Genomic DNA, 24,361 nt, shown 5'->3' on the forward strand with positions numbered 1-24,361 from the left:
TTATGTCTGTGAGTATAACAGAACTCATATGGCAGGCAAAAACCTGAGAAAAAATCCAAACAGGAAGTGGAAATTCTGAGGCTGGTCGATTTTCAACCAAGATCCCATTGAAATCACAGCAAGATATGAATGAGAGATATGAATGAGAATGACTTCCTACGGCTTCCACTAGATGTCAACAGTCTGTAGAACTTTGTCTGATGCCTCTACTGTGAAGGGGGGCCGAATGAGACAGGAATTAGTCAGGTTTGAGAGGGAGCTCTGTTCCGTCAGTCATCTGAAGTCAATGTAATTCTCTGGTTGGAACGTTATTCAAGATTTATGTTAAAAACATTCTAAAGATTGATTCAATACATCGTTTGACATGTTTCTACTGACTGTTACTGAACTTTTGGACATTTCGTCAGCTTTTAGGGAACGCGCTTCGTGACTTTGGAATTGTTTACCAAACGCGCTAACAAAAGTAGCTAATTGGACATAAATAACGGACATTATCGAACAAATCAAGCATTTATTGTGGACCTGGGATTCCTGGGAGTGCATTCTGATGAAGATCATCAAAGGTAAGGGAATATTTATCATGTAATTTCTGGTTTCTGTTGACTCCAACATGGCGGCTAATTTGACTATTGTTCTGAGCGTCGTCTCAGATTATTGCATGGTTTGCTTTTTCCGTAAAGTTTTTTGAAATCTGACACAGTGGTTGCATTAAGGAGAGGTATATCTATAATTCCATGTGTATAACTTGTATTATCATCTACATTTATGATGAGTATTTCTGTTGAATCGATGTGGCTATGCAAAATCACTGGATGTTTTTGGAACTAGTGAACGTAACACGCCAATGTAAACTCAGATTTTTTGATATAAATATGAACTTTATCAAACAAAACATACATGTATTGTGTAACATGGAGTCCTATGAGTGTCATCTGATGAAGATCATCAAAGGTTAGTGATTCATTTTATCTCTATTTGTGCATTTTGTGAATCCTATCTTTGGCTGGAAAAATGACTGTGTTTGTCTGTGATTTGGCAGTGACCTAACATAATCGTTTGTGGTGCTTTCACTGAAAATCCTATTTGGAATCGGACACTTTGGTGGGATTAACAACAAGATTACCTTTAAAATGGTATAAGACACATGTATGTTTCAGGAATTTTAATTATGAGATGCCTGTTGTTTGAATTTGGCGCACTGCACTTTCACTGGCTGTTGTCATATCGATCCCGTTACCGGGATTGCAGCCATAATTAACCTGGTAATCTGATTTAATTTACTGCAGGACTAAGACCTATGCGTTTAACCTTCTGAATTAATTATTATATTGAAGATAGAAGCCGCCTCTTAATGAGTTCCAAGAGCCAATCCGTTATCCAACAAAACAGTATCGATTTACTTAGCATAATTGTATTTATGACTACAGACAGTAGGCTATTATTCCAATTTTCCTGTATTCATGAATGTGTCTGCATGTCTATTCAACATTTGGCTAAAAAGAAACCATGCCTTGAATTAAGAACAGATATATTTTTTGGGCACAATGCGATGTGGCACATTGACAACTCAAATCGCTTTAAAGACCCTTCTAATATTAGACAACAAATAAATATACTAAAACAATAACTAGTCCATCACTGGATTTCTTCAAATTGCTGTGCAGGAAAAGTATGTCATCCACCGTGCCTGGTCGCAGGCTTGCCGCTGGCTTCTCTCTGGAACCACACATCCATCTTTATCCTTTGGAACCACACAATTACCAGGTGGACAGTAGTCCTTTTGAAGCGATAGAGGAAATCAACAAGATCCACAAGTATTATTTCACAATATCTGGTCTTATGTTATCTGCAGTTTTGAGCTGCACTGTCCCACTCCGTTGTGGATAACATACACTATTTGTTTATGTAATGAGCTGTAAGGCACAAGTATCCTATTTTTCGAAAATCGTCAGTCCACATGTCAAGTGTAATTGCGCCATTTTATTTACCCAAGTTCTCTCTCAACATCGGGACCACCCGCCAGCTGACTTCTTTGTTGTTGCCTGATGCAGGACTCTAGTGCAATAGGAAAGAGACTGACTGAAACATTCCCACCACCATTAATTTACAAAATGATACTCTAATAGCTCGGCTATATGTGAAAAATCACAATTTGTGCCACAGTTTAGACTACCGATAGATGCTGCGGTCAGTCAGAGTAGAGTCCTATTGTAAAGTGTAGCCTAATGGCCAAAAAGGTCAAACTTGCAATGTATTCCATGCTTAATTTTCATGACCTGAGCTATTTAATGTAGGTGTTTTATTTATTACATTTACTTGTGGGATGTTACCAAATAGATAACAACAATAGAAATAATAATCTGGTGGCATTGGTAGAGAATCAGGCGGAGAATGGAGTAAAAGTGTACTGTAAGTATGCAACAACGCTGTGGGCCAGGTGTAAATGGTTTAGCAGCCTTTCCAATAAATTGGAAAACATAAGAAGCCCTCCACCCTTGATGGTCTGTCAGCAGGACAATAGACTCTTGCCGAGTTTAGGGACTTTAAATGCATTAATGGCTGTTTGCGAGGCATGTCACTTCACCCATGTCTTTGCATAGCACACCACATGCACTGTTTTCTAGATGGATCCATAACAAATTACTATGGGAATAAATATCACTGAATGACAGAAATATTGGAAGGAAGTAGGCTCATGCAATTGAATACAACACATTTTTTCTGACTGGTAACACCCAAAGTCATCCAATTGTTATAATAGGATTTGAAGCAATAGCCTTACCTGCATCTGGTCAACTATTTCAAATAAAATTTGATTGGTCACATATTTAGCAGATGTTATTGCAGGTGTGGCGAAATACTTGTGTTCCTAGCTCCAACAGTGCAGTAGTATCTAACAGTGCAGTAGGATGTAAAAACAATTCACAACAATACACACACATCTAAAAGTATGGAATTAAGAAATATATACATTTTAGATTGAGTAATGTCGGAGTGGCATCGACTAACATACAGTAGAATAGAATACAGTATACACATAAGAGATGAGTAAATCAGTATGTAAACATTATTAAAGTGATTAGTGTTCCATTATTAAAGTGTCCAGTGATTCCAAGTCCATGTATATAGGGCAGCAGCCTCTAAGGTGCAGGGTTGTGTAACCGGGTGGAAGCCAGCTAGTGATGGCCTTGAGATAGAAGCTGTTTTTCAGTCTCTCGGTCCCAGCTTTCATGCACCTGTACTGACCTCGCCTTCTGGATGATAGCGGGGTGAACAAGCCGTGGCTCGGGTGGTTGTTGTCCTTGATGATCTTTTTGGCCTTCCTGTGACATCGGGTGCTGTAGCTGTCCTGTAGGGCAGGTAGATTGCCCCCGGTGATGCGTTGGGCAGACTGCACTACCCTCTGGAGAGCCCTGCGTTTGCAGGGTGCAGTTGCCGTACCAGGCGGTGATACAGCCCGACAAGATGCTCTCACTTGTGCATTTGTAAAAGTTTCTGAGGGTCTTAGGAGCCAAGCCAAACTTCTTCAGCCTCCTGAGGTTGAAGAGCGCAGTTGCGCCTTCTTCACCACACTGTCTGTGTGGGTGGACCATTTCAGATCAACAGTGATGTGTACGCCGGGGAACTTAAAGCTTTCCACCTTCTCCACTGCGGTCCCGTCATTGTGGATAGGGGCGTGCTCCCTCTGCTGTTTCCTGAAGTCCACGATCAGCTCCTTTGTTTTGTTGACGTTGAGTGAGAAGTTATTTTCCCGGCACCACTCTCCCAGGGCCCTCACCTTATCCCTGTAGGCTGTCTCGTCATTGTTGGTAATAAGGCCTACCACTGTAGTGTCATCTGCAAACTTGTTGATTGAGTTGGAGGCATGCGTGGCCACTCAGTCATGGGTGAACAGGGAGTACAGTAGGGGGCTGAGCACGTACCCTTGTGGGGCCCCTGTGTTGAGGATCAGCAAAGTGGAGATGTTGTTTGCTACCTTCACCACCTGGGGGCGGCCTGTCAGGAAGTCCAGGACCCAGTTGCACAGGGCGGGGTTCAGACCCATGGCCCTGAGCTTAATGATGAGCTTGGAGGGTACTATGGTGTTGAATGCTGAGCTATAGTAGATGAACAGCATTCTTACATAGGTATTCCAGATGGAATAGGGCTGTGTGCAGTGCGATGGCAATTACATCGTCTGTGGATCTATTGTGGCGGTTAGCAAATTGAAGTAGGTCTAGGGTGTAAGGTATAGGTGATATGATCCTTAACTAGCCTCTCAAAGCACTTCATGATGACAGATGTGAGTGCTACAGGGCGATAGTCATTTAGTTCAGTTATCTTTGCTTTCTTAGGTACAGGAAAAATGGTGGACATCTTGAAGCAAGTGGGGACAGCAGATTGGGATAGGGAGAGACTGAATATGTCTGTAAACACTCCAGCCAGCTGGTCTGCACATGCTCTGAGGACGCAGCTAGGGATGCCATCTGGGCCGGCAGCCTTGAGACGGTTAACACTCTTAAATGTCTTACTCACCTCAGCCACGGAGACGGAGAACCCACAGTCCTTGGTAGTGGGCCGCGTTGGTGGCACGATTTTATCCTCAAAGCGGTCGAAGAAGGTGTTTAGCTTGTCCGGAAGCGAGACGTTGGTGTCCGTGACGTGGCTGGTTTTCCCTTTGTAGTCCGTGATTGTCTATAGACCCTACCACATACACTACCATTCAAAAGTTTGGGGTCACTTAGAAATGTCCTTGTTTTTGAGAGAAAAGCACATTTTTTTGTCCATTAAATAACATAAAATTAACCAGAAATAAGGTGTAGATATTTTATATGTTGTAAATGACTATTGTAGCTGGAAACGGCAGATTTTTTTATGGAATATCTACATAGATGTATGGAGGCCCATTATCAGCAACCATCTCTCCTGTGTTCCAATGGCATGTTGTGTTAGTTTTAGTGGAATTAAATAATTCCTCTAATATACTCATTCATTAAATTCAATCTGTCTATTTATAAGAATTTGTAAGATACTTATTAACATAAAATAGACAGGATACAGTCTTATTAAAATTAGATAATAGTGTTTATTCTCGGAGCACGCTGCCATTTGATCATAAACACAGGCTTATATACAAGATATGACGTCATAGGTTACAGAATAAGTCTCATTGTCCTGACAAATAGAAAACAGGTTCAAAAGTTAATTCCAACTTCACAGCACACACACATGACACATAATATAATCAATTATCCTGAAGGCTCACTATAATTTATTACCACTTTAGCAGACAACTCAAGATAATGGAAGACCTAAAAAGTTACCCACAGCCTTATCTAAACACCTCAGGGCTAAGTTGGGTCAGTTCAACCATAGTTTAACGACCCTTTCTGCTTATTTTATGACCCACAACACAAATCTCTTTTCACCAGGCGTGCAGAGTTCAATTAGTTATAGTTTTATCTAAAGCTAGAATTTGTTTTAACTATTTATTAACAAAATTCCTAACAGTTAGCTAATCCAAGTTGATAATTTTAAAAGGCTAATTGATCATTAGAAAACCCTTCTGCACAGCTGAAAGCTGTTGTCCTGAAGAAGCAATAAAACAGGCCTTCTTTAGACTAGTTGAGTATCTGGATTATCAGCATTTGCTGGTTCGATTACAGGCTCAAAATACAAAGAAACAAAGACCTTTTTTCTGAAACTTGTCAGTCTATTCTTGTTCTGAAAAATGAAGGCTATTCCATGCGAGAAATTGCCAAGAAACTTAAGATCTGGTACACTGCTGTGTACTACTCCCTTCACAGAACAGTGCAAACTGGCTCTAACCAGAATAGAATGAGGAGTGGGAGGCCCCGGTGCACAACTAACAAGAGGACAAGTACATTAGAAGATATCCCAGTGCACTTGATCAAAACATTCTTGAAGCATGGATTCCGGTTGGTCAGACAGGCATTGAATAGACCTTAGCACGGGTACTTCCTGTTTGAGTTTCTGCCTATAGGAAGGGAGGAGCAAAATGGAGTCATGACAGATTTGCCGAAGGGAGGGCGGGGGAGGGCCTTGTAGGCATTTCGAAAAGTTGAGTAGCAGTAGTCCAATGTTTTACCAGCGCGAGTAGTACAGTCAATATGTTGGTGAAACTTTGGTAGTGTTTTCCTCAAATTTGCTTTGTTAAAATCACCAACTGCAATAAATGCGGCCTCAGGATATGTGGTTTTCAGTTTGCATAAAGTCCAGTGTAGTTCTTGGAGGGTCATCGTGGTAGCGGCTTGAGGGGGAATATACATGGCTGTGACTATAACCAAAGAGAATTTTCTTGGGAGGTAATACGGTCGGCATTTGATAGAGGTATTCTAGGTCGGTGAACAAAAGAACTTGCGTTCCTGTATGTTATCACAATCACACCATGAGTAGTTAATCATGAAACATACGCCTTTCTTCACGGATAGTTCTTTATTCCTGTCTGCGTGATGTACTGAGAACCAAGATGGCTGCATGGGAGGGGACAGTATGTCCAGAGAGAGCCATTTTTATGTGAAACAGAGTACGTTCCAAACCCTGATTTCTCTGTGGAAGGAGATGCTCGTCTACTTTATTATCCGGAGAATGAATAGTGAGTAATATACTCGGTTGCGGTGGATGGTGTGCGCGCCTTCTGAGTCGGACTAGACGTCCAGTCCGACTACCTCTTCTCCACCGGCGGTGTTTTAGAGCAGCCTCCAATTCGTGAAAGTCATATTCCTGGTCGTAATGCAGGTGAGTTACCGCCGCCCTGATATCCAAAAGTTATTTCCAGCTGTAAGTAAGAACACAAAACATTTTTTGGGCTTCCTCAAATAATAGTTTTTCTGAAAATGCCATAGCCTATCGCTCCCCACCCCTGCGCATCTAGCACATTAGCTGCTCGAGCATCCAAGGACAGTTAGAAAGAGGAGATGTAGAAAGTTTAATACACAGACTAAGTTAGCAAAACAATTGCTTATAATCATTGGTAAACACTCCCACTATTAGGTAAAGTTGATCTACATGAAAAGTTAATACATTTGAAATGTTTTATCCTAAAATGAACCTAGGCCTATTGAAATGGTTTTGAGAATTATTTTCTTTTTATGATGGTCTTCATCTATAACCGTCAGTTACACAGTTATTAAATTACCGTCACAGCCCTAGTTTTAATGGAATAGCCTGAAATGTATTTTTTCAGCTCCAATTTACTCGAGGCATAGTCTATAGGCCTTATTTTTTGTATGTATTCATTCGGGTTCACAGTGCGGACCAAACCGAAGTCCCCGTAGAGAACCTGGGTTTTTCTCTCCCTGACCTCAGGCATGTTTTAACCTCTCTTGGGTAGGGGGCAGTATTTTCACCTCTGGATGAAACGCGTGCCCAAAGTAAACTGCCTGTTACTCAGGCTCGGAAGCTAGGATATGCATATAATTGGTAGATTTGGATAGAAAACTCTAACGTTTCTAAAACCGTTAAAATAATGTCTGTGAGTATAACAGAACTGATATGGCAGGTGAAACCCAGAGGACAAACCATCTCCCCCCAAAAAATCGAGGTCATAGGATTTTCCAATTGTTTTCTATGGGATACCCTTATTATTAGGAACCTGGTTGCAGTTCCTATGGCTTCCACTAGATGTCAACAGTCTTTAGAAATTGTTCGATGTTTTTATTTTGAGAAATGAAGAAGTAGTCCTATTCATTGTAAGTGTCACTCCAGGTGGTCTCTATTGTTTTGGTGCGCGTGAACTGGAGCGCGCTTCACGTTGTTTTTATCCGGTATTAGAAACAGTTTATTCCGTCTTAAATTTTATAGATTATTTACGTTTTAGGGTACCTGAGGTTGGATTAGGAACGCTGTTTGAAATGTTTGGACCAAGTTTACAGGTAACTTATTAGATACTTTGTAGGCATGTTGGGCGAGTTGAAACCGGTGTATTTCTGAATCAAACGCGCCAAATAAATTGACATTTTTGGGACATAAAGAAGGACATTATCGAACTAAATGACCATTTGTGATGTATCTGGGACATTTTGGAGTGCCAACAGAAGAAGATCTTCAAAGGTAAGGCTTTAATTATATCGCTATTTCTGACTTTTGTGGCGCACCTGCCTGCTTGAAATATGATTTTCATGTGTTTGTATGCGGGGCGCTGTCCTCAGATAATCACATGGTTTGCTTTCGCCGTTAAGCCTTTTTGAAATCTGACACAGCGGCTGGATTAACAAGAAGTTACACTTTATTTTGATGTATAACACATATATTTTGAAGAATGTTAAACACACACATACATTAGCATATTCACTAGCATGCGACAGACACACACAGACATGAGCTTATTCACTCGCATGCATACACTGTCATAACCTCTGTTTGCTTGACAGGGACATAGGAAAATTGCCCTCTCCACAGGATAAACACTTGTTAGAGTGTGGGACCCTTAAATGGATACTTCGAGATTTTGGCAATGAATTGCTAAGTAGCATTAGCGCAATGACTGTAAGTCTACGGTAACAGCTAGCATTCTAGCTGTTACCATAGTATTGTGCTAATGCTAGTTAACATTGGCTCACAAAATTACCTCAAACTTCCTTCATACTGGACGCAGAGGCATAAAAATGGTATCCACAAGTTCATCTGACTCTGGGGAAGTTGATAAAGGGCTTCACTGACACAATCCCAAAGTATTCCTTTAAGTGCCGCAGACCAGTGCCAACACACAAACACTCCTTTCTCCCAACACACTTCTCTCTCTCCCCTCTCAGCAGAGTGTCTGTGGTCTTGCTGGGCTTTAATTTGTGCTGTTTATTGAAAGCATGTGTTTGGGTAGTAAAGCTTGGTGACATATTGCCAACCCGCTTTCAGAGAAGGAGAGACTGAGGCCTTCTTCTCCTCCTCCATTGTTACAAGTCCCAGTCTGACAGCAACCAGAATAACAGATTCCCTCTGGAATAACACACACATATGCACGCACACACAGACACTCCTCTCTCTCCATGTGTCTACCTTCCTGTGTCCGGCTCACGCCCTCTTATTCGTCTCTCTGTCTCTCTCTGACTGGTTGTCAGAGGCAATTTACTTATGCTCATCACAAATGCCACTAACTCCTAGGTCTGGCTATAACACAAATGCTCTCATCCTGAGTGGATCATTCTATCCCTTCATCCTGAGAGAGATCACTCCTCCTCACCTCTTCTTTCCTCTTCTCTCCAAATCCCCATGGGAGGGATAGAGAGGATGGATGGAAGTAGTGGGAGAGTCTAAAGCTTAGAGCTGTTTTAATTCAGTGAGAGGATCTGTCGCACCTCTCTGCCTTATTAACGTCCCTTTAGATAGATATTGTACTGATCAACGTTGATGAAACCACATGAAACGGACCCACCCTGGGTCCATAAATCAATCTTGTATGTTGCTTTCTTGCCCAGGGCACACTTGAAAGAGATATTAATCTCAATGTCACATAAATAAAGGATACATGAATAAAAATTCTGCTGCCTGCAAATTACCCAGCATCCTCTCTGCACCATGGAGGAGCGTGCCAGAGTGTCAAAGTCCCAGAACCCCTCATCTCGTCCTGACCTTCTCACTCCAGAGACACTACTCTCCCCTCTTTACCCCTGACATCTGACCTGGAAGCATTTTTCCCTCTCTGCGGCCCTGTCAGTGGACGTCCGGTGGCCCGGACGGACCGAGGGGGTTTGGAGCAGCTCAGTAGGCAGGAGCCCTGGAGGAGAGAGAGAGGGAGGGATGGATGGATGGATAGATGGATGGATGGGGGGAATAAATGAGCGAATTAGGGAAAAGGGAAAGAGACGTGTTTATAAGAGGAGCGGATGTTTGGATTGTCTGACAGATGGGAAGAGCGAGAGAGAAAGAGAGACCTGGTCTCCTCTCTCTTGTGACAGCTCTGCTCAGTGTTATTGGCAAGGTTAATTCGGCAGCTAAAAGCCTCTGCCTCTATCCTCCAGCTCTGTTTATGACTGGCTGACTGAGTCCAAAATGACATCCTATTCCCTACATGGTGCACTATTTTTGATAGGGCTCTGGTCAAAAGTAGGGCACTATATAGGGAATAGGATGTCATTTGGGGCAAAGCCACTGTTTAGTATTCTCTCTCGTCTCTGCTTTCCTCTGGCAAAATAACTCCATTCTGCTGTCAACACTGTGATAGACAGGCACAGGAATGTCACACAGTGTCCCCGCTAAAATCACTAACAGAGCTCCATCCGCTTTTCAATGCCAGATAGCATATTGCTAACAGCGCCATAGAGCTCCATCCTGTCCTCAACGCCAGGACCCGTTTTAAAAAAAAGTGCTGATCTAGGATCAAGTCCCCACCATGTCCCTATACAGTGGGATCCGAAATGATTGACACCCTTAATAAAGATGAGCAAAAATGACTGTACAAAATAAATAATAAAAATACTGAGCTATATTGTATGCTCAAAAAATGGGGAAATAATTTATTTTATACAGTAATTTTTGCTCTTCTTTATCAAAGTTGTCATTAATTTTACAACCCCACTGTAATCTGATTCAATATGATCTAAAAAGGCTAAACTGATCCTACATCAGCACTCCTACTTTGAGGTCCTTTTTAAATACGGGCACAGATATGTTTCCAGTTTTAATGTCATGGGCACAAGTACAGTGAAATGCCTTTCTTGCAAGCTGTAAACCAAACAATGCAGTAATCAATATCAATGTAGTACAAACAGATAGATTGATTGCATTGTGTCCTCAGTCAGTCATCCCAAACATGAGCCCCATTGTCTCATTTTGGGAGTTAATGTGAATATGAAAATGTTACATAACTTATTTACTCTTGTGACGCCACAGGCGCACATATTAAAGTTGTGAGATATTGCAGATTTTTTTCTTTAAAAAGTTGAAGTTGATGTAGTACATTTCAACAAATCAGCATTTTAGAGGAGATAAAAAAATACTGAGAGGAAAACCAAGTGTTTAAATAAAACATGAAGCAAAACTGTGAATTCAATGTCTCACTCTAAATATGAGGGAGAGCAAAAGAAATAGAAATTGGGAGCCCAAGAGCTAATTCCAGTGCCTCCCTAATGACCCAGTGGAAATATTATTGAATAACATGTGCTGAGCTGTGGAAGAAACAAATGTTGACAGAAGTCAGAATTTAACGACGTTCGTCTGAGGAAGAAGGAGAGGACCAAGGTGCAGCGTGGTACGTGTTCATGACTTTTAATAACACTGAACACTAGAACAAAAAAATAACAAAAACGGAACAAACTAAACAGTCCTGTCTGGTGTAGACACAAAACAGAAAACAATTACCCACAAAACACAGGTGGGAAAATGCTACCTAAGTATGGTTCTCATCAGAGACAACGATAGACAGCTGCCTCTGAGAACCACACCCGGTCAAACACATAGAAATAGACAACATAGAACAAAAACATAGAATGCCCACCCCAACTCACGCCCTGACCAACCAAAATAGAGACATAAAAAGGATCTCAAAGGTCAGGGCGTGACACAGAAAGCATCCAGAGTGGCCATTTGGCACCCTCTCTTCTCCTCTTCCTCTTCGACCACTCCTTTCATAATATTCATCATGGACTGTAAATGGATTTAAAGGATTGTTAGGACTCTGTATCTAGATCACACTAATGCTCTACAAGTGGAAAAGTAAGTGGGCAGGTTATCAAAAGTCATGACATGCCAAGACTATATACAGTCATGGCCAAAAATATTAGCACCCTCTCACTTTTTTCTTCCAAAAAACTGTTGAAATTAGAAATTATTTTGGTATCCACATACAGTTGAAGTTGGAAGTTTACATACACTTAGATTGGAGTCGTTAAAACTTGTTTTTCAACCACTCCACAAATGTCTTGTTAACTTCTCTGTGCTACGCATCCCTTTTACGGGATCACTTTCCTAAACAACCGCTAGAATTGCAGGGCGCCAAATGCATAAATATTACAAAAAATATTTATAATCATGCAATCACAAGTGAAATATACCAAAACACAGCTTAGCTTGTTGTTAATCCACCTATCGTGTCAGATTTTGAAAATATATTTTACAGCGAAAGAAATCCAAGCTTTTGTGAGTGTAGCTTTCAATGCTACAACAGCTAGCCTCAAATTAACATGGTCACGAAAGTCATAAAAGTAATAAAATGAATCGCTTACCTTAGATAATCTTCGGATGTTTCCACTCACGAGACTCCCAGTAACACAACAAATCTTTTTTGTTCGATAAATATTACTTTTATTACAAAAAAACGCCATTTGGGTTGCGCGTGATGCTGAGAAAACTACAGCCTCGTTCCGGTCCTGAAAGGAAGATGAAAATTCCCAAACGTATCAGATTAAGAAATATTCCTAGAAATATTTATAATCATGCAATCACAAGTGAAATATACCAAAACACAGCTTAGCTTGTTGTGAATCCACCTATCGTGTCAGATTTTGAAAATATATTTTACAGCGAAAGAAATCCAAGCTTTTGTGAGTGTAGCTTTCAATGCTACAACAGCTTAGCCTTATATTAGCTTGGTTAGCTTGGTCACGAAAGTAAGAAAAGCAATAAAATGAATCACTTACCTTTGATAATCTTCGGATGTTTCCACTCACGAGACTCCCAGTTACACAACAAATCTTCTTTTTGTTCGATAAATATTACTTTTATCACAAAAAAACGCCATTTGGGTTGCGCATTATGTTGAGAAAACAAAAGCCGTGTTCCGTTCGACAAATTCCAAAAAGTATCCGTAATGGTCGTAGAAACATTTCAAATGTTTTTTATAATCAATCCTCAGTTTGTCTTTAACAAACATAATCGATAATATTTCAACCGGACCATAACCTATTCAATAAGAGACAAACGGAAAATGGTGAGCTCCTCCCGCGCGCGCAGGAAATATTCGGAGGATACTTGACTCGTTCATTTTTCAAAATAAAAGCCTGAAACTATGTCTAAAGCCTGGTCACAGCCTGAGGAAGCCATTGGAAAAGGAATCTGGTTGATACCACTTTAAATGGAGGTTAGACGGGCCAAGAAACAGTTTTTTTATTTTTTATTTTTATATCACTTCCGGGTTACATTTTCTCAGGTTTTCGCTTGCAGAATAACTATTGTTATACTCACAGACAATATTTTTACAGTTTTGGAAACTTTGGAGTGTTTTCTATCCTAATCTGTAAATTATATGCATATTCTAGGATCTGGGCCAGAGAAAATGTCCGTTTACGTTGGGCACGTTATTTAAAAATAAATAAAGAATCTGACCCCTAGCGCTAAGAAGTAAACAAACTATAGTTTTGGCAAGTTGGTTAGGACATCTACTTTGTGCATGACACAAGTCATTTTTCCAACAATTATTTACAGACAGATTATTTCACTTATATTCACTGTATCACAATTACAGTGGGACAGACGTTTACATACACTAAGTTGACTGTGCATTTAAACAGCTTGGAAAATTCCAGTAAATGATGTCATGGCTTTAGAAGCATCTGATAGGCTAATTGACATAATTTGAGTCAATTGGAGGTGTACCTGTGGATGTATTCCAAGGCCTACCTTCAAACTCAGTGCCTCTTTGCTTGATATCATGGCAGAATCAAATGAAATCAGCCAAGACCTCAGAAAATTGTAGACCCCCACAAGTCTGGTTCATTTTTGGGAGCAATTTCCAAACGCCAGAAGGTACCACGTTCATCTGTACAAACAATAGTACGCAAGTATAAACACCATTAGACCACGCAGCCGTCACACCGCTCAGGAAAGAGACTCGTTCTGTCTCCTGGAGATGAACGTACTTTGGTGCGAAAAGTGCAAATCAATCCCAGAACAACAGCAAAGGACCATGTGAAGATGCTGGAGGAAACAGGTACAAAAGTTTTGATATCCACAGTAAAACGAGTCCTATATCGACAACCTGAAAGCCAGACTACGGTTTGCAACTGCACATGGAGACAAAGATCGTACTTTTTGGAGAAAAGTCCTCTCGTCTGATGAAACAAAAATAGAACTGTTTGGCCATAATCACCATTGTTATGTTGAGGAAAAAGGTGGATGCTTGCAAGCCAAAGAACACCATCCCAACCGTGAAGCACCGGGGTGGCAGCATTACGTTGTGGGGGTGCTTTGCTGCAGGAGGGACTGGTGCACTTCACAAAATAGATGGCATCATGAGTGTGGAAAAGTATGTGGATATATTGAAGCAATATCAAGACATCAGTCAAGAAGTTGAAGCTTGGTCGCAAATGGGTCTTCCAAATGGACAATGACCCCAAGCATATTTCCAAAGTTCCAAAACGGCTTAATAACCACAGAGTCAAGGTATTGGAGTGGCCATCACAAAGCCCTGACCTCAATCCTATAGACAATTTGTGGGCAGAACTGAAAAAGCATGTGCGAGCAAGGAGGCCTACAAACCTGACTCAGTTACACCAGCTCTGTCAAGAGGAATGGGCCAGAAATGTTTGACCGGCTACCAGAAATGTTTGACCCAAGTTAAACAATTTAAAGGCAATGCTACCACATACTAATTGAGTGTATGTAAACTTCTGTGTCACATTCGCTGGAATAAATGTCGGACCAAGGCGCAGTGGATGTTGAGTTCCACATTATTTATTAGAAAGTGAATCTAAGCAAAGACAAAAACAAATAAACAATAATTTAACAACGAACCGTGACTACAGAGTTGCTACGTGCACTAACTCAAAACAATATCCCCTAAACACAGGTGGGAAAAACAGCTACTTAAATATGATCCCCAATTAGAGACAACGATTACCAGCTGCCTCTAATTGGGAATAATACACAATCACCAACATAGAAAAACAAACCTAGAACCCCACATAGAAATAATAAACTAGACTAACCCCCCAGTCACGCCCTGACCTACTCTACCATAGAAAATAAGGACTCTATGGTCAGGACGTGACAGTACCCCCCTCCCAAAGGTGCGGACTCCGGCCGCAAAATCTGAAACCAAAAGGGAGGGCTAGGGGGCTGTCTAGTGTCGGTGGCGGCTCTGGTGCAGGGCGAAGAACCCTCTCATCCCGCAGATCCAGCCATGGACCCAGGCTGAACACTGTGCCTGGACCTAGATGCCGAGGAAGGTTCCTGCCATGGAGCGAGACTGGACACCGGCCCTGGCCTGGACATCGGTGCAAAGGAGGGCTCCTGCCATGGAGCTGGACTGGACGCCGTGTTTTGGACTGGACATCGGCGCAGGGGAAGGCTCCCGCCATGGAGCGGAACTGGACGCTGTGCCTGGACTGGGCATCAATGCAGAAGAAGACTCTGGCCTTTGAGCTGGACTGGACGCCATGCTCAGACTGGGCATCGGCGCAGGGGAAGGCTCCGGCCATGGAGCTGGAGGTTCCGGACCGTGGACCGTCTCAGGAGGTTCCGGACCGGGGACCGTCTCAGGAGGTTCCGGACCGGGGACCGTCTCAGGAGGTTCCGGACCGGGGACCGTCTCAGGAGGTTCCGGACCGGGGACCGTCTCAGGAGGTTCCGGACCGGGGACCGTCTCAGGAGGTTCCAGACCGGGAACCGTCGCCGGAAGCTCTGGACCGGGAACCGTCGCCGGAAGCTCTGGACCGGGAACCGTCGCCGGAAGCTCTGGACCGGGAACCGTCGCCGGAAGCTCTGGACCGGGAACCGTCGCCGGAAGCTCTGGACCGGGAACCGACACTGGAAGCTCTGGACCGGGAACCGTCGCAGGAAGCTCTGGACCGGGAACCGTCGCAGGAAGCTCTGGACTGGGCATCGTCGCAGGAAGCCTGGTGCGTGGGACCGGTACAGGTGGCGCCAGACTGGTGACACGCACTTCGGGGCGAGTGTGGGGAGCAGGCCCAGGACGTACCTGACTGGGAAGACGCACTGGAGGCCTAGTGGATTTCTCCCCAAGTCCAGGATCCCTTCCCATCCAGAATCTCCTCCCAAGTCCATGTTACCCTCTCCTCCTGGGCACGCTGCTTGGTCCTGTTGTGATGGGATATTCTGTCACGTTCGCTGGAATAAATGTCGGACCAAGGCGCAGCGGATGTTGAGTTCCACATTATTTGTTAGAAAGTGAATCTAAGCAAAAACAAATAAACAATAAACTAACAACAGACCATGACTACTCAAAACAATATCCCCTAAACACAGGTGGGAAAAACAGCTACTTAAATATGATCCCCAATTAGAGACAACGATTACCAGCTGCCTCTAATTGGGAATAATACACAATCACCAACATAGAAAAACAAACCTAGAACCCCACATAGAAATAATAAACCAGACTAACCCCCCAGTCACGCCCTGACCTACTCTACCATAGAAAATAAGGACTCTATGGTCAGGACGTGACATTCTGACCCACTAGGAATGTGATGAAAGAAAGAAAAGCTGAAATAAATCATTCTCTCTATTATTATTCTGACATTTCACATTCTTAAAATAAAGTGGTGATCCTAACTGACCTAAGACAGGGAGTTTTTATAGGATTAAATGTCAGTACTTGTGAAAAACTGAGTTTAAATGTATTTGGCTAAGGTGTATGTAAACTTCCAACTTCAACTGTATGTATATCTTTGGTTTGCAGATGAACAAAACAAAAACATCTGAGTAATTGACTAAATGTTAGCTTATTCCATAAAGAAATCCTAAAATGGACCGGACAATATTGTTGGCACCTTCTAGAAATAGTTTGAAATAATTTGATTTCAAGCAGGTGATTCTCCTTTACTTTGGAATTGAACTCACCTTTGGTGAGTAGCCAGTGCCCGCAATATAAAAATCACTGACTCAACTAGTTTGAATAGAGAAATGGACTCATTCTCCTGTTTTGTGTCACTGTGTGTACCCCAATTAGCATGGAGAAAGTAAAGAAAATCTGAGAATTTTCTGAGGAGGTCAGACACGATTGTAGCCAAGCATGGACAGTCTCAAGGCTACAAGTCCATCTCCAGAGACCTTGATGTTCCTGTTTCCACCGTATGTAATGTTATCAAGAAGTTTAATGCCCAGGCCACTGTGCCAACCTCCCAGGACGTGGCCGCAAGAGAGAACGTATGGAAGATTACAGTGAAGGATTGTTTGAATGGTGGAGAAAGCACCTTGATCAACTGCCACGCAGATTCAAGCTGATCTTCAGACACAAGGTACGACAGTTTCAGCTCACACCATCCGTAGCGAACTCAATGAAAGGGGTTGTATGGTAGGAGACCCAGGAGGACCTCACTGCTGAGAAAGAGTCATTTTTTTAATTTCACCTTTATTTAACCAGATAGGCCAGTTGAGAACAAGTTCTCATTTACAACTGCAACCTGGCCAAGATAAAGCAAAGCAGTGAGACAAAACAACAACACAGAGTTACACATAAACAAACATACAGTTAATAACACAATAGAAAACACACAGTGTGTGTGTAACGCTCTGGGTGTCGGGGGTGTGAAGTCAGGCGCAGGAACAACAGATAGTTCAATATAGTGCTTTTAATGCGCACACGGGAAACAATGTCCCCACGAAAACACTGAGTGTACGGGGGACAAAAACCCCGTCCAAATATACTCTAATGAACGCAACAAACAAATACGTTCGTCTACTCCCGAATCCCAATGAACAACTGAATCAATCCCGCACAAAGAAACGTACTGACTAATAAAGCCCAACTAATGATAATCACCTCCACACAGGTGTAACAAATAAACACATAAGGAGGGGGAGGAAAAAGAGTCAGTGGCAGCTAGTAGGCCGGCGACGACGTCCGCCGAGCGCCACCCGAACGGGAAGGGGAGTCACCTTCGGTCGGAGTCGTGACAGTGTGCAAATGTAGAAGAGTAGGGAGGTAATGCAATAAATAGGCCATGGTTGCAAAATAATTACAATTTAGCATTAACACTGGAGTGATAGATGTGCAGATGATGATGTGCAAGTAGAGATACCGGGGTGCAAAAGAGCAAGAGGATAAGTAACAATATGGGGATGAGGTAGTTGGGTGTACTTTTTACAGATTGGCTGTGTACAGGTACAGTGATCGGTAGCTGCTCTGACAGCTGATGCTTAGACATAAGAAAAGCGACTGCCAAAACACACCCGAACATGCCAAAATCCTTCTGGGAGAATGTCCTGTGGACAGATGAGACCAAATTAGAGCTTTTTGGTATAGCACACCATCTCTATGTTTACAGAAAACAAAATGAAGCCTTCAAAAAAAAAAAGACCTTCACTACAGTCAAAAATGGAGGAGGTTCAGTGATGTTTTGGGGTTTCTTTGCTGCCTCTGGCACCGGGTGCCTTGAAAGTGTGCATGGCATCATGAAATCAGGAGAATATCGAGGGATTTTGGAGCGCAATGTTGGACCCAGTGTTGGAAAGCTGAGTCTCCGTCGAAGGTCATGGGTCTTCCAGCAGGACAATGACCCCAAACACACTTCAAAAAGTGCCCAGGAATGGTTCAAGACAAAACGCTTGACTGTTCTGAAGTGGCCAGCAATGAGTCCAGATCTAAATCCCATTGAAAACTTCTGGAGAGATCTGAAAACAGCAGTAAGGAGAAGGTACCCTTCAAATATGCGAGAACTGGAGAAGTTTGCACAAGGGGAGTGGGCCAAACTGCCAGTACAGAGATGCAGGAAGCTCATTGATGGCTTTTGGAAGCGCTTGATTGCAGTTATTTTGACCAAAGGTTGTGCTACCAAATATTAAGTCTAGGGTGTCGGTAATTCTGTCATTGCCATTTCTGTTTATTTTCTGATTTTAAATGGATATATATAAAACAACAAAGGTTATGTAATATTAACAGTGAAATAAAGAATTGTGGAGACCAAATAATTTGGCAATTTCTAATTATTTTTAGGAAATATTGTGAGTTACTTGAAAAAAGTGCAAGGGTGCCAATGTTTTAACCCACGACTGTATGATAGTAGTATTTTCCGTCTCTCTGTTTGTCCATCTCCCTCTGTCTCATAACTCTTCAGATGGACAGCAGAGATGGGCTTTAGTGGCGCATAGTTGGGTGGATAGTTTGAGAAATTCAGTCAAATTGGAGTAATAAGAGAACACACACCATACAACACCCTCAGCTGTTCACCACATTGGCCTATCTCTAGCTGGGAGAGTAAAGTAATGAAGAGGGTGGCGGGTAGTTTTTTTCATCTGTTAATCGCAATCATAACTTTTCTTCTGCTTCACTCATGTGTTGCTATGGGGCTGCACCACCTGTGTGGAATCCGTGTTTGTCTCCCTCCTTCTGGCTGGTGTTACAGTACATGTGCCTGAATGGTCAGTCTACACCACAACTTGATAGTGAAATGGCCATTGGTGGTCTACTGATTGATAGACTGATTTAGGCCCTCAAAGTGTGCGGGTTGTACAGTATCGGCCTGATTCCTATAGATACAGTAAGCATGCACAATTAGAAATTTTGCGTATATCATTCATTGATGTTAATGGGATACTTGCAAAGGGGGAAAAAATAGTTAAGGGGTTCCTCAAGGCACTGTTCTTGGACCTCTTGAAATTCTGGATCCAGTTGTATTTCATGGCTCTGGAGTCAGAATATGGCCCTTAATGCGTGTTTAGAAAGGTAAACCCAGGTGACATGATATTCCCCAATGCCCTGTGCCTCCTTTCTGACTGTTGGCACTGCTGTGTGTTAACTGGCAGGAGTTACCAACCTCTTCAACCTTTTTTCCACTCAACTCTCCGAGGACCATTTTTAGCCCTTCAAACGTTATTACTTTTCAAAATAGTACTTTCCTCACTGGTCTTTGGGGAACTCACTAGCAGCCTTTATGACTGAGCACCTAATGAGACTCCTGCCAGGAGCGAGGCATTGTAAACAACCCAAACTCAGACCAACGTGCCTCTGTGTCTCCAGGTTTAGGAGTATGGGGAACTGGGGCTTAGGAGATGGAGGTTATGTATGCTCTTGGTGTGATGGTTCCTGGATTCCTGGAACGATTGCCCATGGTCAAACAACCTGTCCATGCCAACAGAGGTGTATGAGACAAGGCAGTGAAGTAGAAGGCTCAGTTCTCTGAAACGAGTGTGTTGTGTGTCTACGTTTGGCTATGTCTGTGATTGGTTTGAGCCTGTTCATAAGGATGTACCGTTACAGAATGTTCCTGTCCCACTTTAAAGAAGTTAAACTAATAAATAATTTTTATAGCATACATAAAATCTTCATAAGCACGACATAAATGCTTCACAAATCTATAAGAGTATGTCATACTTTATAAATAGTGTATAAAGGGTGACTTAACAATTCCCAATGCAGGGTGATTTGCCAACTGTGACATAACTATGTATGTTTACACACCATTTATAGAGTATTACATATGCTTATATAAGTCTTGTGAAGCATTTATGTAGTTCTTACGAAGCCTTTAAGTATGTTATATAAAACTTCATTTAAAGTGGGACCAACATTCCAACAGAAATGTTTAGTGAACAACATATAGGATTGTCTGTCATGTAGAATAGGGAATCATGTTCTATCAGTCTATTTCTATCCTCAATGTTCAGAACGCTTCGCATCACTGAATTCACCTCTGGTCTGTCTGGTCTGTCTGGTCTGTCTGGTCTGTCTGGTCTGGTCTGGTCTGGTCTGGTCTGGTCTGGTCTGGTCTGGTGATACACAAGTACTGAAAGACCTGGGTCATGCTCTGTTGCTGTACGGATAGTCTTTCCCTACGCCACCTATGCCCAAAAACGGAAGGGCTCCAACGACGAGACTGAGGTAGAGCAGTATGCCGACCTGGTGGGCCAAGTATGCGCTGAGAGGATCCTGCTATACTGGGCGTAACCCACCGGGGGCGCCCGCACCACCCTGCACCGTGATCCACTCTGCACCAAAATACACCTACCAGCAATCTGTCTGTCTAGGGTCATATTCATTAGGCACCAAACGGAAGAAAACGGAGTGAAACAGAAAGGGACTTGTCAAATAGGAAGCGCTCGTTTTCATTTTCCATTGCAAAAGGTTTTGGCGATGGACTGCCCTTATGAATACGACTCATGTGTCTCTGTCTGTCCCGCTGTCTTTGTAAGTGTTTTCCGTTGCTTCACTCTACAATAGCCTCACAAAGCTTAGCTCTACAACACATATGCCGAACCAGCGCACTCAAGTATATTGCACTCACCTGCCGGCCTGGTCGATGCTATTAAATCTGAATCATGTTTGATAATGTCAGTTTTAGCCATAAATGAAAGGTTTCAGTTTAACAACATTTGTTCTTTATTTAGTTGTGAAGTATCAATAACGTTGATTAAGACTCGGAAGTCTTGATTACAGGGAAGATGAATTTCAGTGTAATTTTGATTTCATGATGTTCGTTTGACTTTCACTCTTTCCACACTGAAAGCAGCAGTAGCCATTACCTTATGTAACAGCAGGGCTTCCCAACCCAACACGGCATGGTTGTCCTCAGTACTGATTTGGGATCAGATAGGGATATTAGCTGCCAATCCTCACTGCTATGTACTGACTACAGTATGTACTGATCGAGAATCAGTGAAGTTAAGGTGAATCTGAAAGCTGCTGCTTCACTCCTATGTGGATTGGGCTCATACACGCCAGGTCACAAACCACACAGAAATGAACTTGGTTCTGGTTGTATCCTGTGAAGCAAACATTTCTGTGTGCATGGTATGCTTGTTTTTTCGGTCACTGATTTGTATAGCTTTATTTGCGCTTTTTTTATTGATACTGTTATTTTGTTTAAAATAAATAAAGTGATGAAGTATTGATTTTCTTATTTAAGTTTGTCTCTCTAAGTGTAAAGGATGTCACACTGCTTGCTTAGCAAGTACCACTTCCTCCCGATTCGGCTCATATGTTCCCGCGAACTTGGGACCTCTGCCACACAAACACACGTGGACGTCCTCCTCAAGCATCTTAGCCGATCGCGCCACCTCAAAAGCTAGATAATGAGGTGACGCAAGCGGGACACTTAAGGCTGAGGAATAATAATGATACAGACCAGCCTGCAAGGAACCGTGAGAATGTGAGAATGGTGTTTTAGGGGCATTTCCTTGAATGGACAGACAGACACACACACACACAATCCATTCCAAAGCACACACTGTGAATTCAACCTCATACCCAAACACAAATAAAAGTGTAAATTTGCACAGACTGACACTGTATAAAACTAACACACACGCACACTCTGATGTAGTCGGGGCTTGTTTGATTTGGGCCAGACGACAGGTGTCAGATATGTGAGCTGGCAGAACATGAATGCAAATGGCCTCTAGCCTTCCAAAAGCGTGTCAACGGCAGCCAGCCTAGCAGCTCCAAGCCAGGCCAAAGCAGAGCCAGGCCAGACCCACGTCAGCAGGCTAGCCTCCAGGTCTGAGCTAGGCCCTAGGCTAACACTGGGCCAGGGTTGTGTTCATTAAGGCACAATGTTATAAAACTTTTTTGCAATAAAAAAACAAAAGAAATGGTTTTATTGGACGAGTCCAGATATTCTCTCCCAGAATCAGTCAATTTTTTTTCTGTTTGGTGCCTAGTGAACACTACCCAGATCTGAGCTATCCCAGGCAGGACGATGCACAGACAGGGGCAACACACTCAGCCTGCAGGTCTAATCGAAGAGAACATTCAGAAGGCAGATGTGTTCCTGTCATTCCTGCTGCTGGGACAGTTGATCATTTCTGTTGTATCTTTAACCCTGAGCAACGGCTGGGTGGCCTTCCTATTTACACAGGAGCTTCAGTCAGCCTTGGGGTTAGAGTAATACACACACTTGCGCACACACACAGAAATACACACGCGTGCACACACAGAGACATACACACACAGAACAGTTGTGTTGTAACCACAGAACCACAGTCAGTGAGTTGGATCCTGGACAATATCGATCTGTCTAGCAGGCCTGCTCAGCTCTGGCTGTTGTGGCCTCCACAGAGTTTTCCAGAGGCTGTTTCAGCCACCCTGTCTGCAGCCAAGCCTGAAAAACAACCACCTTTCCCACTAAAACGAAAGGTGAAAAACCTAGCCTGGTCCCAGATCTGTTGGAGTTGGCAAGACAACACAAACAGATCTGGAACCAGGCTACAAACTCATCTGTCCTAATAAAACCCTACTACCCTATTGGCCCTGGTCAAAAGTAGTGCACTATAAAGAGAAAGTCGTGGCTGTGGATCCGACTTTTTCAGGATATTTAGTCTGCCGGACTAAAGATCCCAAACCTTCTGGCATTCTGCGCATGTGTATATTATATTCTTTATTTTACGTGTAGAAAACAGGCTACTCAGGCGAATGGTGCTAATTTAATAAAGTTACATCAACGGTGAATCAATGTCTGCAAGATCAAATAATGATACTATTCTAAGTAACAGAACCAAATATAATAACATAGTTTAAAGTTACTAAGACGTGATCGTGAATGATAATTCTTCAAATTTTACAGGTGAAAATCCATGCTGCATCTGCATAACAACCATTTTCATGATATTCATTTAGATTTTCTTGAGTTGTACAGTCTTGTTTCGAGGTAGCCTAACGTGTTATTTTGAATGATGTACAGTGAGTGAATTTTAGAGCAGATAGTGTCAAACTGTAGCATAGCCTATCTGTGTATTTTGCCTAGTGGGGTGTGCCGTTGAGTTTTGGCCACATGAGAGAAAAATGCAGTGGTGTTTTTGTCACAGTAACGTTATACTATGCTATTATATTAGGTTATGTTATGTAGAATACTATCATTATGTGGTCTTGCAGACATTGATTAAGCTTTGATTAAACAAGCACCATTCGCCTGAGAAGCCTGTTCGCTGCTTGTAAAGTAGAGAATATACACATACGCAGGATGTCATCTGCACATGCCAGAAGCTTTAGTCCGGTGCACTAAAGATCCGGAAAAAGTTGGATCCACAACCACTCAGTAAAGAGAATAGGGTGCCATTTGGAACACACACACAGACTGTGTTGTTGGGAAGTAGGATAGAGTGACAGGATAATTATCCAGGAAGGGAACACTGGCGCTGACTGGAGCCATATTGGACCCGGTGTTCCTGTCCCACATTAGCCACGCTTACCCGCATCCCTCACTCCCTCAATACCCCATCCCATGTGTGTGTGTCTCTCTGTCTGTGTGTGTATGTGTGTTTCTCTCTCCAAGACACAGACTCACACTCCTGGGCCTGCCATGAACAGTTAGTCCTGGTGGACCACGAGGGCCAATGCCAACACAACAATGTGGGGGCCTCCTCGTCTGTCTAAATACCACCATTTTCTGTTAAATCCACACAGAAAGACAACCTCCTCTATAACTTTTCTAATGATGGTTCAGTCTTTTTTATTTATTTAACCAGGCAAGTCAGTTAAGAACACATTCTTATTTTCAATGACAGCCTAGGAACAGTGGGTGAACTGCCTTGT

At 42.6% G+C, this 24,361-nt stretch overlaps 1 pseudogene; it reads left to right on the forward strand.

Moving 5' to 3' along the window:
- Positions 1–21,365, forward strand: part of LOC139569800 (arginyl-tRNA--protein transferase 1-like) — a 146,923-nt pseudogene extending 125,558 nt beyond the window's left edge.
- The last annotated feature ends 2,996 nt before the right edge of the window (positions 21,366–24,361 follow it).

The sequence above is a fragment of the Salvelinus alpinus genome, chromosome 3 (assembly GCF_045679555.1).
Source record: "Salvelinus alpinus chromosome 3, SLU_Salpinus.1, whole genome shotgun sequence".
Classification (NCBI taxonomy): domain Eukaryota; kingdom Metazoa; phylum Chordata; class Actinopteri; order Salmoniformes; family Salmonidae; genus Salvelinus; species Salvelinus alpinus.